This window comes from Microcebus murinus, chromosome 14 (genome assembly GCF_040939455.1).
Source record: "Microcebus murinus isolate Inina chromosome 14, M.murinus_Inina_mat1.0, whole genome shotgun sequence".
Classification (NCBI taxonomy): domain Eukaryota; kingdom Metazoa; phylum Chordata; class Mammalia; order Primates; family Cheirogaleidae; genus Microcebus; species Microcebus murinus.
In genome coordinates, this window is record NC_134117.1 from 37,023,944 (window position 1) to 37,041,053 (window position 17,110).

The window sequence follows — 17,110 nt, forward strand, 5'->3', positions numbered from 1 at the left end:
TTAAACCTGCAAAGTTGGCAGAGCTGGAATCTCATGGATAGAATCCAAATTCAAATTGTACTTAAAGTGATGTAAGTTATTTATTCATTGTATAAGTATTTTATTAACTGATAGATTATACAATATATCCATCACATCCAAAAATGACTTCAAGCAGATTCAACAACTATTTGAGTATCTGCTATGGGAAAGGCCCCTTGCTAGGCACTGGGTAGAATATGGAGGCAGACGACTTGACTGCTGATTTCAAGGTGCTTACAGCCCCATGAAGAAGGTTAGTACCTGAATAACTGACACAATGCCTAAAGGGCTGTATCCTACTAAAAGTGCCAATAGAAGGCCATGGAAATTCTAAGGAAGTGGAGGGAGTTTTCATCAGCATGAATTACAGACTTGATTTTGAAATTCAGCAACATCATCCAAAATATAAAATATACATACAGTTTGACTTTGCTGTCACAGAAAATTACACCATAGTCAGGTGCTGATCCAAGTTCTGTGAAATTTGAAGCATATATAATTCTGTGGTTCCCTCTTTATGAGACAAAAATACCAATGGGCCCATGCAACTGAGTGATCCTGAAGCTTGAGCTTCATTAGCTTTATTGTAATCTTTCTCTGACTAGAGTGAGAATGTATAAATTAGCACCATTTTTAGAAGCCAAAGACTGGACTAATCAAATTGTTAGTAGACTACTATCTAAATTATGATATAATTTATAATGGGATATGCAGCTGCTAAGAAAGATGAGGGAGATATATCTACACATACTGATATAGAACAATATCTAAGCATTAAGTGCCAAAAGCCAAGTGTAGAAAGGTATATATAGTGTGCTGCCATTTATTTAAAAAGAGAGGACATACATACATAGAGATACACTTATACATGCAGTGCACAGCTCTGAAACCGGGACAATTGTTGCCTCTGGGAAAGTCGAGGGTGGCATTAAGTGGTGAAAGGAGACATACTTTTTTCCCCTCTACCTTTTTCTACCATTTGGATATTTACCGTGTGTACTTAACATTTAAAAATAGTTAAAAAGCATCAACAACAATGAAATGAAGAGCACTTGAGTCAGGCTTTGAAAGAAAGCAGCATGGACATCTGTTTGGCTGTTGTCTAGCATGTTGAGAAACTTTCCCAGAAGTGTTGGGGAGCCACTGAGCAGAAGGACTCACCTGACAGTAGCTGTGTTTTGCAAATGCTCATTTGGCAGCACTGGTGGGATGCCATGGAGTCCATAGGCTGCTTTTGAGCCTGTGACTATGGACCACTAGGAGAGACATGAACAGGATCTGGATCGTGTTATGCAAGAACAGAGGCAAAAAGATGGGAGTGGGAGGGGGATTGTGGACATAGATCCATTGGCATCTGGGACCTCATTCTTTATGGAGGGAAGCTATGTAGAAAAGGGTCACAGTAAACTCTGAAGAAATAAGATGAATTGAGTTAGGAAAAGTAGTGCCCAGCTGCATGTTCTAAGTTGTTTTTTCTCTGGTGGTTGATGACATGTGTAAACTGTCTTACAAAATTTTACCCATTTGGGAAGGTGCCTGTTGGCATCAGCTGGTTAAAACTTCTTCCTTCATCTTCTCAATGCCTTGGGGAAGGATAAACCTTCTCAAAGACCTGGGCTTTGGTGAGAAACCCTACGGGCACTATCAGAGGTTATTCTTTCTTAGCTCTTATCTGCCAAAAGTATGGAGTGGAACAAAAAAGAATAAACTGGTTCTTTGCCCCTCTCCTCCTTCCTCCCTCTCCTTCTCCCTCTCAGCTCCTGATCCCATGCCCTTTGGGGTTGGCTACCACCTTCTCTACTCCTACAATACGGGGGCTCACCTCCATCACTGCACTTATCACACTGTCTTGCAAATATGTTTCCTTGTCTGTCCTCCACTAGATTGAATGTTCTTTGAGGCCAGGAGCTGTGTGTTTTATTTTTATATATCCTGTTCTAGAATCCTAGGCATTGAATACCTCACCAAACAGCTGCTGAGTCCCAGGGGGCTGGAATGGTACTAGAGTGATATTATTCTCAATATCAGTGCAGAGTATAGAACTATGACGTTTCAAAAGCATTGAAGGAAATCAAATCAGTTCAATGATTGTTTTCTCCTTGGCCTTTTGTGTCCTCAGCGGACATCTGGTAGTAGCACATGTACGAGATCATTCATGGAGGTGATCTTGTTTCCTTTGCATGGCTCTTGGTTTTCTTTTGCCCCCATACAATTAGGTTATTACCCACTTCTAACAGTAATTAGAACCACCGGGCCCTGTTTGCAAAATTCAGATATGAAAAACAGAATAGGCTAAACCCAAGTTTCACACAAAAATAACTCCCAGAGCATTGGGCTTACATTAACCGCCTATCCCAGAGATGTGAAAACAGGTCAGTGACAAATTTAGGTCCTGATTTAATCAGGTAGTCTGGAAGACAGCCAGTGTGTCAGGACAGGTCAGACAGAGGGTAGAGCGTGTATCTCCCTATCTCCCAATCTGCTTGTAGGCTTTTAGCCTCCATTCCTCCCCGAGAGCTGCTAAGTACTTGAGTGGTTTACAAAGCACTTCAAATTCATTCTAATCAGGCTGAAGGTGGTAATGATGGAAACTGTTGAACCAATGTCAAGCAGACCCAGAATCATTTTTAGGCTTTATTTTTCTAGGATTTCTAGGATTTATTTTGTACCTTCAAAATTCAACTGGGTTGCTCCATAACCAGAAGTTTTATGGGCTGAAAAAAATGCAGATCTGAAATAAGCAAGTCTTTGAAGGGTCCCTAACATTTGGAAATGCTCTAAGGAGGAGATAGGCTACCCTCCCACATGATACACAGAGCCAAGTTCTGAAGTCTGGAGAGAGAGGATGGCCTGGCACTGAGGCCCACATGGTGGGTGTAGGCTCACCCACTGAGCTCCCTTAAGCTTAGGTGAAGTTAATTTTCTTCTCTGGCCAAACCTTCCTCATGGCTTCAACACCCCCCATCTACACCCCAGCACCCCATGCCTGCCCAACTGTTCACTCAGAGCTCATCATTTCCTATGAATAGTATGGAGATTCAACTCATTAAACATCCTTACAGTCAACTGGACAAGCACACTCAGGTCCAGAAAAATGAACTGAGACGTCCTTCAGGTTTTATTTGTATATTAAAACTGACATGGGATCCACAGGTGGGATAGATGTGCAAGTGGCTCTGCTAGCTTCCTCCACTTGTTCTTCCAACCCTCAGTGAGTGTGGACCACTCCCAACTCCCACTGCATGGTCCTCTCAGTTAACTGTTCTTCTTCATGTCACTAGGGGAAAATTATTCCTTCTTTCAGATGCTTTTAAATTTCTATGTCCTCTTCTCTCTCCTTTGGGGCCTTGCCTCTTCCTTGGTGTCAGCTGTCAATCATTTTCCTTAATCTCTTCTACCCATGGTAGACCAGTGTGAAGCGTGGGACTAAGGAAGATGCTGAGACCCCAAGTGTAGCATCAGCATGACAATTTGACCTTGTGCTCTGCTCTGATGCCCAACCTTGTACTGTGCTTCTTTGTGGATTATTCTTTCTTTACTTTGAGTGGCCTTAACAAATGCCTCTTTTGCTCACCAGGTCCTTAAATGTGCTTGGCCCCAAGAAGCAGGCAGAGGGTTTGGAGGGGGAATAGGTTCTTCCTCCCGGTGCATGTGTGGTTATTTCCCTATTTGTAAGATATCATATTTTCTGAGTCTCATTCTTTGAGAAGTGTGAATATAGAGACAGTAGGATAAAAATCATTGAAGGAGGGACTATTTAGACTGAAAAATTATTGAAATATATATCCACGGGCTGTGATATCAGATTTTGCTTTGGCTGTCACACTGACTGTTCCAGGTCTCATTCCCTCAAGTCTCTGCTGGAGACAGGCTACTTCATCCATGTTTAATGAATGAATGCCATTTTATTTGTATGATTTACCCACACAGAGTAATATATTTTTATTTTGGAAAGACTTTAATACTTTAACATAAAGGCTAAAGGTGAAATATTGGAATTGAATGACAAATTGATGAATATTTCAATCAAACCTGGGATTTTGTCCTAGTTTTGGCACTTACTAGCTATATTTCTTTGAGCATCTTATCTAACTGAACCTCAGTTGTCCCAGGTTGCAAATATTGGAGATAGTAATAGCTATATGCCACGATTTAAAAAAAGTGTAATCCAGTGCTTATCAAAGTTTCACGTGCAGAAGAATCATCTGGAGAATTTGTTAAACACAAGATTCCAGGGTCCCGTGCTCAGGACAGGTCCTGATTGGCAGGTCTGGGGTAAGGCCTGAGAATTTGCATTTCTAATTATACCCCAGGTGATGCTGGCAACAGTGGACCACACTTTGAATAGTGCTAGAAAAACCTTCAAGTTCACAGTCCTCAAACCTGGCTGTAAAACAGGGTCATGTGTTTATCTGAAATACAATTCTTAGGCTCTATTTCTGGAGAATGTGATTCTATAATCCTGGAAGGGACCTGGGGATCTTTCAAAAACCCCAGGAAATTCTTTTTTGGTGTTGTTTACATTCTCAATTGTATTGTTTTGTTTTTGATAATTTTAGAGTTACAGAAATGTTATCAAGATAGTACAAGAAGTTTACGTGTACCCCTCATCCATCTTCCCCTGATGTTAACAGTTTATATAACTGTAATATAATTATCAAAACTGGAAACTAACTTTAGTACAATAATGTTAATTTAACTACCCACTCTTCAGGAAATTCTGACATGACCAGTCAGTAGACTGAATAATGTCCCCTGAAGATGCCCATATGCTAATCCCCAGAACCTGTGAATGTCAACTTCCATGGTAAAACAGATTTTGTAGATGTAACTAAATTAGGGATCATGAGATAGGGCCATTGTCCTGAATCAGCCTGGTGACCTGATACAACCACAGTGGTCCCTATAATCATAAGGGATATAGGAAGAGTCAGAATTAGAGAAGGAAAAATGTGGTGATGGAGGCTGGAGGAGAAAAGGTATCACGATGCAGCCTATGAGCCAGGAAACATCAACAACCTCTAGAAGCTGGAAAAGGGAAAGAAACCATCTCTCCCCTAAAGCCTCCAGAAGGGACCAGCCATACCCTGACACCCTGATCTTAGCTCTTGAAGTCTCATGTTGGACTTGTGGCCTCCTGAACTGTAAGAGAATAAATTTGTAGAGTTTTAAACCAGTAAGTATATGGTCATTTATTACAGCAGCAATAGGAAACTAATATGCAATGTACAGACAGTATTTGAAAATCACTGCCTTTGTTGAAGGAATTAAATAATATGGCTAATATGAAGTGATGGGATTTGTACTGGCATTTATACAGGAGGGGCTCAAGAGAGGGTATTTTTGTTACCAAAGACAGCAAGAGCAATCATTAAGACAGCTCTGTGCTTGCCTAATTGCTGGGGTTGTGCTTTCTGAAACAGTATGTCATTTTAGTTGGGTAAGACTGGCAAAGATAACTGTCCTGGGAGGCTATAAATGGTCCTTGTTTTGCTCTCTGTTTCCTTGGGCTCTCAAGAGACTATGCCTTCCTATAAAGGAAGTGGTGTGATTTTTGAGGTCTTCCAGCTGCTTGCTTTTGTTGTTTATGCTTTCCTTATCTTCCCTGAGAGTGGAGTTACTTTTATTTAAAACACACACATACCATTTAGAGCTTTGCATCGATTTGGTACACCTTATTTTGAATTAGGGTTTTTAAAAACAGTGTTTCCTTTGGGATTCATATTATCTTTTTGATCTCTATTTATGACTTTATTTTCTTTTTCACTATTCATTTTAATCTGATCTTTACATTTCTCATTACCTTTTATCTATTCGATTCATTCTTTGATTTTTATTTCTCTGTATGTTTAACTGTCCCCAATTCCTGTTTTCTTTTCAATGATAATCTTTTTCTCTCTTATTTTGTCCATTGTATTTTTCTACCAACCGTATTTGCCTGCAGTTAATGGATTATCTTTTTTTTTGATATAGCTCTTGTTTATGTTTTCCTTTGACTCCATTTATTTTACTTTTATAACTTGTTTTTATAACTGTAGCAGGAAATCTGGTCTTTGGTGGATAGGGGAGCAACTCTACCATAAAAGGAAAGATTGTGGGCCTCTTTCTCTCCAGCCAACTCTGCAGGTCTCACTCTTAACAAAGGTCATAGTCTACTCAATGTTGGTTCTCAGACACACATACCTCAGTTAGTACATGTCAGAAACACTTTTGAAGGACAGTCATGGCTCTCCCTGAATGACAGCAGTGAGAAATGAGTGTCTTCTGATGTCATGGATGACCACTTGTTCTAAAGTCTTTAGGGAAGTGTGTACCCAAAGAGGCACAGCCATGCTATTTGGGGCTGCTTCATGGAGGACTGATGTGGTTCCCTCTATATCTCCCAAAACAGATACTCTTCTCCCAGATGGGGCCAGAAGGTATTGGAAAATTCCAAATATTCATTGAAAGCTCCAGCTTTTCTTCTAAATTTTGGTTTGACAAGACAACATGAAATCTAGACTTTTGAAGACACATTTCTTCACGTTCAAGATTTTGAGTCTCATTTGGGTTTCTTGGTTGTGCTAAACCAGATCAGGCTATGGTCGACAACAACAACAACAACAGCAACAAAACCAATTTATCTGAAATATATTGGGTATGGCTCCCAGAATTCGCAGAAACTTTTGGAAAGTTGAAGAATCAGGCTCAAAACACAGGCTCAAGACCAAGGGAGATGGGGCATCAGGAATTCTTATCCAAGTTTACACCACAGAAGCAATCTGGTTAGGAAGTCATAATTAATGGTACCTTCACTATTCCATTGAAGCTGAGGACCATTGCCATAAATGTCTTTAGAATTGCCTTGGCACTGCCCTCCTCTCTCTAAAATTCAAAATTCTGTGTAAGAACATTCAACCTGCCAATTCTTAGTCATCTTCTCTTACTCTGGCTACCAGATATAGGAAGAAGGCTAATCTCTCTTTAACTTTCCTAGTGGGAAGCAGATTCCTAAAATAGAAATGGGCAATTAAAATATTACAGATATATACTATAGATGCTCTTTCCCCAAACCATGGCGTAAAGGCAGGAGATATTTAGGGTAGTTTCATCTCTCCTTTTCAAGCCACATCATGTGCCATCACTCAACTTTGACTATTTATAAGTCTGGCTTCTTGGAGTATCCCTTTTTTAAGTCTCTTTTCTATTGATCCTTAAAATAATTTACTTATCAAGGGGACAACTTTCATTGCTTTTTTTTCTTTTTTTCCTATGAGATCATATATTCTTACAGATAATGGCATCTATTCAATAAGGATGTTTTTGGCTGCAGTAACAGAATACCCAAATAAAAATAGCTTATACAATGAGAAATTGTTAAATGACTTCTAGGGTTGGTAATTCATCAGCTAAGAAATGGCAAGATTCTGGGTCAGGTTTTATAATATATCATGGTTTGCATGGTGGTTTACACAGCTACAAGCATAAAAATTTCCACAGGCATGTAGGAGGAAAATTTATTTTCAATATTAGGAAAACATTTCCCAGAAAATCCCAGGTAGAGTGATTAATTTCCATTGGCCAGGTCTGGTTAGGTGCCCATGTCTTAGTTTCACAGGAGGCTGGGGAAGTGAAAATGGTCATTTTTATTTTCTATAGTAGGAGATGAGCTATATCAGGGATCAAGAGGTGAGAATAACTTCTGGAACCAACAGTGTATGCTTTATCATCTAACCAGCACTTGACATTTTTTAAAATTTATTTTTAAAAAATTTGTAGTTCTCCTTGTAGAGATATTTCACCTCCTTGGTTAAGTTTATTTCTAGGTATTATATATTTTTTGTAGCTATTGTAAATGATAGTGAGTCCTTTATTTGACTCTCAGCTTGATGATAATTAGTATATAGAAATGTTACTGATTTGTGTACATTGATTTTGTAACCTGAGACTTTGCTAACTTTATCAATTTCAAGAGTCTTTTGGTAGAGTCTTTAGGGTTTTCTAGATATAAGATCATATATCTTCAGCAAGCAGGGATAGTTTGACCTCTTCTTTTCTGCTTCGGATACCCTTTATGTCTTTCTCTTGCCTGATCGCTCTGGCTTGGACTTCTAGTGCAATGTTGACATTGAAAGAAACAGCCCCACAGGAATTAGGCAATTTTCCCAAGGTCACAGGTTAGTTAATGATAGATCCAATAATGAAGCTAGGGGACATAGCTAAGAGCTCATTCTACTCTGTTACCATTCCTCTAATATTCAGTTCATCCCTATTCATCAAAAATTGTTTCTGAAGGATAAAAAGTGATATTTACTTTTTAAGTTTTCCATGTTGTCAAATACAAGTACATCACTCCGAAATGAGTTTTGTGACATCATCCCATAGGCTAGTTCAACTGTGGAATGGTGGGATATTTCATAAAGGAGTTTTATATCAGGGCAGATTCTATTTTATATCTTCCTGGTATAGTTTCTCAGACAACTGTGTATAGTATGCAAGTGGGTAATTTGCCCATCTTTGGTAAATTTTTTTTTTTTTGTTTTCCTTCCATACCTAAGATTAGGACTAACATACTAGGAGGAATGAGGAGGGATGGAGAGAGAAAGACAAAGATAGACAGAGACTTACAGAGACCAGGTGAGTATGCAAAAGAAACTGAATTATACTGTGAGGCAGAGCCAGTCCAATCTTGTCCCTTGGAGCGGGGGCAACCTAGTTGTCCCTTGGCTCCTTTATGGTTATGGATCAGTTGTGAAGGGCATTTATGAACATCCCATCCTCTTGACCCACTTGTCTCTATGATACTCAGTGTTCCAACCACAGTGTGCCATGACAGATGGAGATTATCTGAGTACCCTCTTATCATGATTGCTGTAGAAGTGGGCAATTATGGTCACTGGAGGATCTATGTGGATTTCATTTTGTTTTAATACTAATTAGGTTTTGAAGGTTGAGAGCCTAAAGTGACAGAGAATAAAAGAAATGTGGGAGGCAAACAAACAAATGTGAAATGGATTTGAACCAAGGAAATCTATAATAATTGGAAAGGAGGAAGAGAGGAAGGGCTGATCACACTACATAAAGCCTACAAATATATTATGAAAACAGAGGTGGGGTCTGTTAAAGATATTTTATTGTTTCTTCTTACCCACATAGTTTTTGAAACTTCTGTTCTATCCAGATCCCATGTAGAGAGCCCTACATACTCTGGTACCTTGACACTTTATGAAGGAAAATATTAAGGAAGAAAACCTTGGTCAATATCTGCCTATGCATTGGTTAGTCTGCAAATTTTAAGGCTTGGCTTGAAAAGATGAGGTGGGAACTAATCAGACTGTGACTCACATGCTCTCCCCCAGTTTCTCTCCCTCCTTCATATTTGAATTGGGGAACCAAGACTAAAACTATTTTGTGAGGGGTTAGAAAGCTGAAACTTTATGATAGAGAGTTTGGATTGCTGGCCACATTGAGTCATGGGCAAGGTGAATTAAAAGCAGCTGATTGAGAAAGGAAAATGCACCAAACTCAGAAGCAGAAGTTGGATACCTTTAGAGAGAAAGAGAGGGATGGTGAATAATAACTGCCTATGATTATTCTAGTTTCCAGTAAAAATGCCATTGACTGCCCATCTATTCTTCATTTTCTGTTCTTGGTCCATAAAATATCTATGTTCTTTTCATTAATCCTACTTTGTATTTATGTTAGTATATTTCTGCTTCTCATAACCATAAAAAGTTTAAGATATTAGGTAGCCAGGTGCCTCATATTCTGAAAGTTCATTGCTGGAGGCTTCATCTACTGAGCTAAAGTTTATCTTCTTCCAGAATCCTCTTTTAAAAAGTGATTATCCCTTGAAAGGCAATAGTCCTACATCATTGTATATCTTCCATAATGGTAGATTCTTAGTCTATTGGGAAAGGTGGTTTGTGGGCGAAGGTAAAGAGAGGAAAAGAAGAGGTTAGTCATAGATTCACTTGCATAAACGTGAATTATTTTTCAAGCTACTTTTTAGAGTAGAACCTTTGGAAAGAGCAAAGCACTGAAAGGGAAAAGGAGATTTGATTTCTGAAACAAACAATGATGACTTTGTCATTCTAAGGAGAGACACTGATCAGGATAACTGAGCTTTAAGACTGAGCTATTGTCTTGAAAGTAGGAATGAAGTCAACTTATTACTTTCAGATCCTAGCACAGTGCTTGGCCTCTAGCAAACACTCAATACTTAAAAAAAAATTGAAAATAGAGAAAACAATGAATGGGACATAGTTGTCCTTGATGCATCAAAGAGATCCCTGGAAGACCTTTAAAAACAGTGACTCCAGAGCCTGTCTCATGTTTTCTTCTTCTTCTTCATAATCAGTGATGTTTGAACAGCAGGGGAAATCTTTATAAAACGTTAAACCACAGATCAAGGGCTTTCCACTTGAAAAATCTTTTTTAACCACTGAAGTAAGCAGATATTAAACAAGAATTTGCTTTTCATTCCTACCTTTAGTATATAGAAAAGACAAGGCAGCCCCTTAAAACATAAGATTAATCTGGGTTGTCCTGCAAATGACATGATAGTGATTAAAGTTTTTTTAGAGCTTTGGTGTTCTTTGCTTATAAAACCTTTGATCTAGGCTGAGAAAAGATAGCAACAAGTTTTAGTAGTATTATTAGCCCTCAGTGCAATCTCATGTTCTAAAATTATGGTTCTAAAATTACTAGTACAGAATTTAGGACACTGATGAGATTTCAGGTCATTTCTCCCTCTATGATTTAGAATTCTTTCTCTAAGAAATATTAGCAGCACAGTTTTCTGTAAGAGAGGACAGTTTTGGCTGGACTTCAGGTATGGGTGTGTAATAAATGAGCTCTACTTTCTATAAAAATAAAGTTTATGTCTGCCCAAAGATCAGTTTTATTTATGTCTGTTTACTAAATCAGAGCCATTCATTTTAGGAATGTGGGCTCAAAATTACATGAGGGAATCTGTAAGGAAATAAATGAAAGCTACAATACCCCAGCCCAACCAGGTCGATTATTAACAGTCTATCCCATGATTGCACACATGATTACATGCACTTGGATGTGATATACTATTCAAAATATATTTTGGCAACCAAAAGGGAATATATTTTATAAAATGATAGAATTTTATTTTCAAAAGGGCTTTCAACTTTTAAAGTTTATCTGTGTTGGGGGTGGTAGGTAGAGGTGTGGGGAAGGGAAGCATGTCCTTTAACATTAAATGAATAAAGTATAGTTTTGAAATATGCCAATGTTACAGCTCCACAAGTTCTTAGTCTTCCAAGGACTTTTTCCTGATTCTGAATTCTCTGAATTCAGGGAGCGCAAACACTTTTAGGCTACACACTCTATGGGGCTAGAAGAGACAGGGTTGGTGAGGTATTTCAGAGCCCCTAAACAGATGTGAGATGAGATACCAGCATTAGAGGCTCAGACTACTTCAACAGCTAAAGTAGTATTGTGAGCAGCTTAGATAAGTTTGTTTAGAGCATCATTTTTGGAAGAATGGTGGAAAAAAGAAGAGGGTAGCTAGCTGGGATTGTAGCTAGATCTTTCCTTTTCTACCCATAGGAGTAAAAGGAGAATGCAAGACATAGATCTATTAGGCTGAATTGTAGCAGGATTGGGGCCATATGGTCATCTCAGCTAAATTATAAAGAAATCTTAATGTCTTTTGGAATGATCATATCACTAGGTTAATTTCAGTGCCATTATTTCTGTAGCCAATAACATAATCACCGTTTGTTTCTGGCTAAGCCACTTGGCAGTTTTCTAGGATGAGTACCCATTGGTCAGGTAGCAATTGGCCAGGTGCCCACCTTGAGTGATGTCCACACTTGAATGGTCTCTTTAGTCATGCTTGTTCAAGAACCAGTTGTTTCATCTCTGAAAATTTAGACTAAACAAACTCTGTAGACATCTATGAAGCTGTTCTTTTGCATCCTTGATTTCTGCCTCCTATGTCTTCTTCAGGACTTTTAGTCACAGAGAAAAATCATTTGAAAAACTATTTTTATTAAGATGAAGATGACTTTATGAATATTTTCTTACAGGAATATTTTCATTTTTAAGGAATGTACAGGGACAGAAATCTAATTGAATAAATAGTAGAATTTCAATACTTAAGCGAGTTCATGAATTCATGACATATAATCCAATAGCTACTCTGATGACTCAAGGGCTCACTTGATGTCTCTTGGTTTCATTGGAAAGGTGGAGGAATGAGTAGAAGGCAAGAAAATTCATTGAACACTTACTAAGTTCTAGCCACTATCTAGGGGATTTACACAAATTGTCTAATTATTCCTCATGACAACTTCTGGAGGGAGGAGGTAGTTGTCCTCACTTTAGAGATGAATATTGGGGTCTAGGGAAATTGCTAAAGGTAACAGAGCCTGCAAGTGGAAAGGTGGTGAACCGAATCTAGGTGTGTTTTGTATCTTTGTTCATTCATCCATTCATTTGTTTTCTCATTCCCTCACTGCCTTACTACGTTCCAGGAACTTGGGACATGGAGTGTATGAGAAGGCAAGATTTTGCCCTCATGAACTTTAAATTGTAGTGAGGAAGACAGACAATATCAACAATAATGACCAGGCGATGTAGGACCTTATAAACTAGCATAAGGAGTTTGATTTTGTTTTTGTTTTTTTTGTTTTTAATTTTTTTTTTAAAAGACAGAGTCTCACTTTGTTGCCCAGGCTAGAGTGAGTGCCATGGCATCAGCCTGGCTCACAGCAACCTCAATCTCTGGGGCTCAGCGATCCTACTGCCTCAGCCTCCCGAGTAGCTGGGACTACAGGCATGTGCCACCATGCCCAGCTAATTTTTTGTATATATATTTTAGTTGGTCAATTAATTTATTTCTATTTTTGGTAGAGACGGGGTCTCGCTCAGGCTGTTTTCGAACTCCTGACCTTGAGCAATCCGCCCACCTCGGCCTCCCAAAGTGCTAGGATTACAGGCGTGAGCCACCGCGCCCGGCCTGGAGTTTGATTTTGTTCTGAGTGTGATGGGTGATGGGAAATCAGAGTGCTTTAAGCAAAAGGTGATACAATCTGATTTCCTGTTTCAAAAGACCCTGGCTGTTTTGTGGGGAGTTGACTTTAGGGAGACAAAAGAGGAAGCAGGAGAATTACTTAGGAGGCAATTGCCACCAGAGTGAGCAATGACAGTGGCTTGGACTAGGTTGATGCTGGGGAAGTGGTAAGATTCATGATTGATTGTCACTTCAAAATTGTGCTTCTTTATTACTTTATTATTACAGACAGGAGAGAACCTTCTCAGCTGCTTGAGGCCTTCTCTTTGTCTTTTTGTGGCCCACACACCTCTGTCCTCAGACCTAATAGGAGAGATCAAAGTAGATGACCAACCTGTCCCAGCAGGGGGGTAGGGACTAAGATGAGAACTGTATCTATTGTGAGTATGAGGCAATTCAGGGCTCAGACCTTTATAAATTGTCTTTTTACTAGCCTGTGTCAGATTGCTAATTGTTATACCCTTGAGATGAGACTTTATTTTAGGTAATAACACTTTAAAAATTTTTTTGTTTTCTATATCATTGTAGTTTCCAAATATGTTTTTAAGGCCTGGATATATAAACCTTTATCTTCCCTATGATTTCAAAACAGACCAAGATGATACTTAGATCAGAATTTTCCTAGCACCAGGGAATCTGAACTTGTCATTGCTGGCCTGAGAATGAAATGTGCTCATTAACAAAGAAAATTGGAAACAGGGTGGCACTTTTTCCATTAGTGCTTTGCTTTCTGAGGCATTAATGAACCTTGATACTGCTCTAGAAACTATTAATAATTCTCCCCTTGGTGTCTAAATACAATACTACTGACCTACCATCAGTAGGGCATGAGATTTAAAAACATTCTACAATTATTTGGACAGTGCTTGTGATGGATACTCTATTAATCAAAGTTTAGTTCTCAGTAACAGAAACCAACCTACACTAATTTAAACAACAACAACAACAACAACAACAAAATACCCAATTTGTCATACAGTATGTTTTAGTTAACTAGAGGATAGAGTTACAGCTGGTCCTTAGGTACTACTAGAACCATTAGAAATCAGGAAACCATCAGGAACTCAGGTAGATTTCTTTCTCTTTTTCTCATCCCAGCTTTTCACTGGAAATCTGCCATGTTTTCAGCAATGGGATCAAACTAAGTTGATCAGACTTCCAGGGCAACAGACTTTGTGGCCACATTACTACTAGCCTTCCCCTCAATGAGTAATAAAGCAGTTAGCATGATCAGCTATTCCTTTTGCCTGGGATTATCCTGTTTTTAGTATTGAAACTCCTGCATCCTGGGTGGCTGGGAACGTTGTCCACCCTACATGCTGCAGTATTGCCTGTGAAGGGGGCACAAATGTAGATGTTGGAAGTGCAGCTTCAAGTTCCAAGAAATTTGGACCATGGAAAACCCAAACTCGGTCTAAATAAATATGTACGATTATTCTCTTAGTTTTGTCTAGAATGAATTCAAATAATTGAGCCAGTTATGTTAGAAACATGTAGACAGAACCTACGTTTTCTAGGAAGCAGCTACTCTGGACATACATTTAGCCATTATTTTGTCACCTTCACTGCAACAGGTACAGTGCTCCACCAAACAAGAGGGGGTTTGATTTGGACCAAGACTATTAAGTAGCTTACAGCTGTTTCTTTCATTTTAGTGAAGGCAAATCTACTCAAACCACTGTCTTATCTTGTCTCAGTTTTTCTCTATTTCTTAGTTATTCAGATGTAATAGAGTAAACCGTGTACAGTGATTAGAGATTCTTCATCCTTTTTCCTCCTTTGTGATTTTAGACCAAGCAACCCAACTATTATCAGCCTCCATTGCCTTATTGTCAAATGGGGAAGGTAATTACTACTTTCTCTGAAGATAGAAGGTAGGACCACATGGCTCCTGGCCTTGGGCTCCCAAGATTTATGGTTTCCTGTGGCCGCAGAGTATCCTCTCATGCCTACTATCTAAAGCATCCTCTGCTTTTTACTCTTAGTGTTATAAATTTAAATTCTGTGAGCCTTTCCAGCCCATAGAACCAAAAGTTATTTAGTTTTACGTGAGCTCACAACTACAAGGACTTCTGGGGCATTTGTTTGTACAACATCAGGAAATATTCTGAAAAGCAGAACCTTATATTAATCATGATTTTCCTTTGGTCTCCCCTGTTACCCTTCTAAATGCATAGATATAGTATGCCACTTCTTCAGTTTGATCACAGCCATGGCAAGCTGCATGCCATTGCAAAAGCCCTTGAATTCACATTTCAATCATTATCTCTAGGCTGAATAAATGATATCTCTCACATGCATATGGCAAGTGTTACTTTTTTTCAAACTGATATATAAGTTTATTGAGCACTGTGAATACTGGTACATGTTATGCATTATTTTCTTTATCAGTGAACACTAAACTTTAAATTATTCTTTTCCTCCTTTCTGGGTATCATAGCAATGTTGTGTGTATTAAGCTTTTTTTTTTTTTCTTTTTGAATGAAAAGATTGAGAACCATTGGTTGACAGCAGAGCTTGGCTAATAGGGGTACACAGTCAAATCCAATTCCAACACTGTTTTTGTAAATAAATTTTTATTGGAACACAGCCACATTCATTTGTACATGTATTGTTCATGGCTGCTTTCATGCTATAACTACAGTAATAAGTAGCTGCAACAGAAATCTAGAATTTTTATCTAGCCTTTTATAGGAAAAATTTGCTCACTCCTAGTCTATAGGATAAAGTGAAATAAACCAACATTTGTCAAGGACCTACTTTATGCTAGCCATGGTGTTAGGCAGTTTCACATCTATATCACATTTAATTTAATTTATGATTTATCTCATTTGCAAAGTTTTAAAATCTTCACTCTAGCCTTCACTGGGCAGTTTATTGTCATTCCCAGAATAACATCGTGCACTTCCCCTAACTCCATGTCTTTGCATAGGTTATTCTCACTTCTTGGAATGCCTTCTACCTTCATTTTCTTTGGAGAACCTCTCCTCATCTTTTAGTATACGTCTAAAATGTCCCTTTCCTTGAGTAATTTTCCTTGGCTTTCAAAGACAACATTGTTTCCTCATCTTGGCTTCTAGAGCATACTATGCCCCAACAGGTTTAGTAATCATAGAGTTACATGAGTTTACACATTGTGCTTTGCTCTTAGCTCGTGATGGGACACACAATAGGGCCTGGAAAAATCAATTCAATAATGTTTATTGAGCATCTTCTCTTTGCCAGACCTGGTTCTATGGATTTATCTTTCTGGAATCTTCCCAAACTAAATGCAGAGACAAAAATTCAGGTGCTCAAAATTTATCTGAAACTTGATCCCAAGAAACATAAGAAGTGGGGGAAGTAAGCCAGGAAGGCAACATTAATTACTGGATTACTGCTGCCAGCACCAGGGGCTCAGTCCCCGCTGGGGAGAACATGCCTGTTCAACATGCCTCAGAATTTTCTTGCTGGACCACAGGGAGGCTCTGGTATGTATTCATGGATGTTGGTTGAGGGTTGTCTCCAGGGGTGTGGAACCCTCTCCCTTCCTGAAGTACCTGTTCCTATGGTGCCAGAGAAAGCCCTCAGAAGCAGAGTCAGACACTTGGTGCAGGATGCTCAGCATGCAGCAAAGTGTCCAACACTGCTGCAGGTAAAGTCCAGGTAAACTGCAAGTGTGGGAGGAAAATTGCCAATGTCTGTTATGGGTCTGTAACCTAGTACATAAGGAAAAATGTTATGGAACATTATAGAGGTTATCCATTATATGAATGCATATAGAGGTTATTGTTCTTTTAAAAAATTCTTGCTGGGTACTCTTCTCATTTAAATACATGTAGATGTAAAGAATTAAATGAAAATAGTCCATAATTCTAACACCTAGGTAAACCCTGTTTAAAAAATGCACATAGTAAAAAGAATTCAAAAAGGATAAAAAGTACAAAATGATAAAAAGTACAAAATGATAAGTAAATTTTTGTGACCTCATCCCTAGCTCTTTTTCTCCCTCCCTAGAGACAAGTATTGTACTATCAACAGTTTCCTGAGTAGCCATCCAAAAAAAAAAAAAGAAAGGAA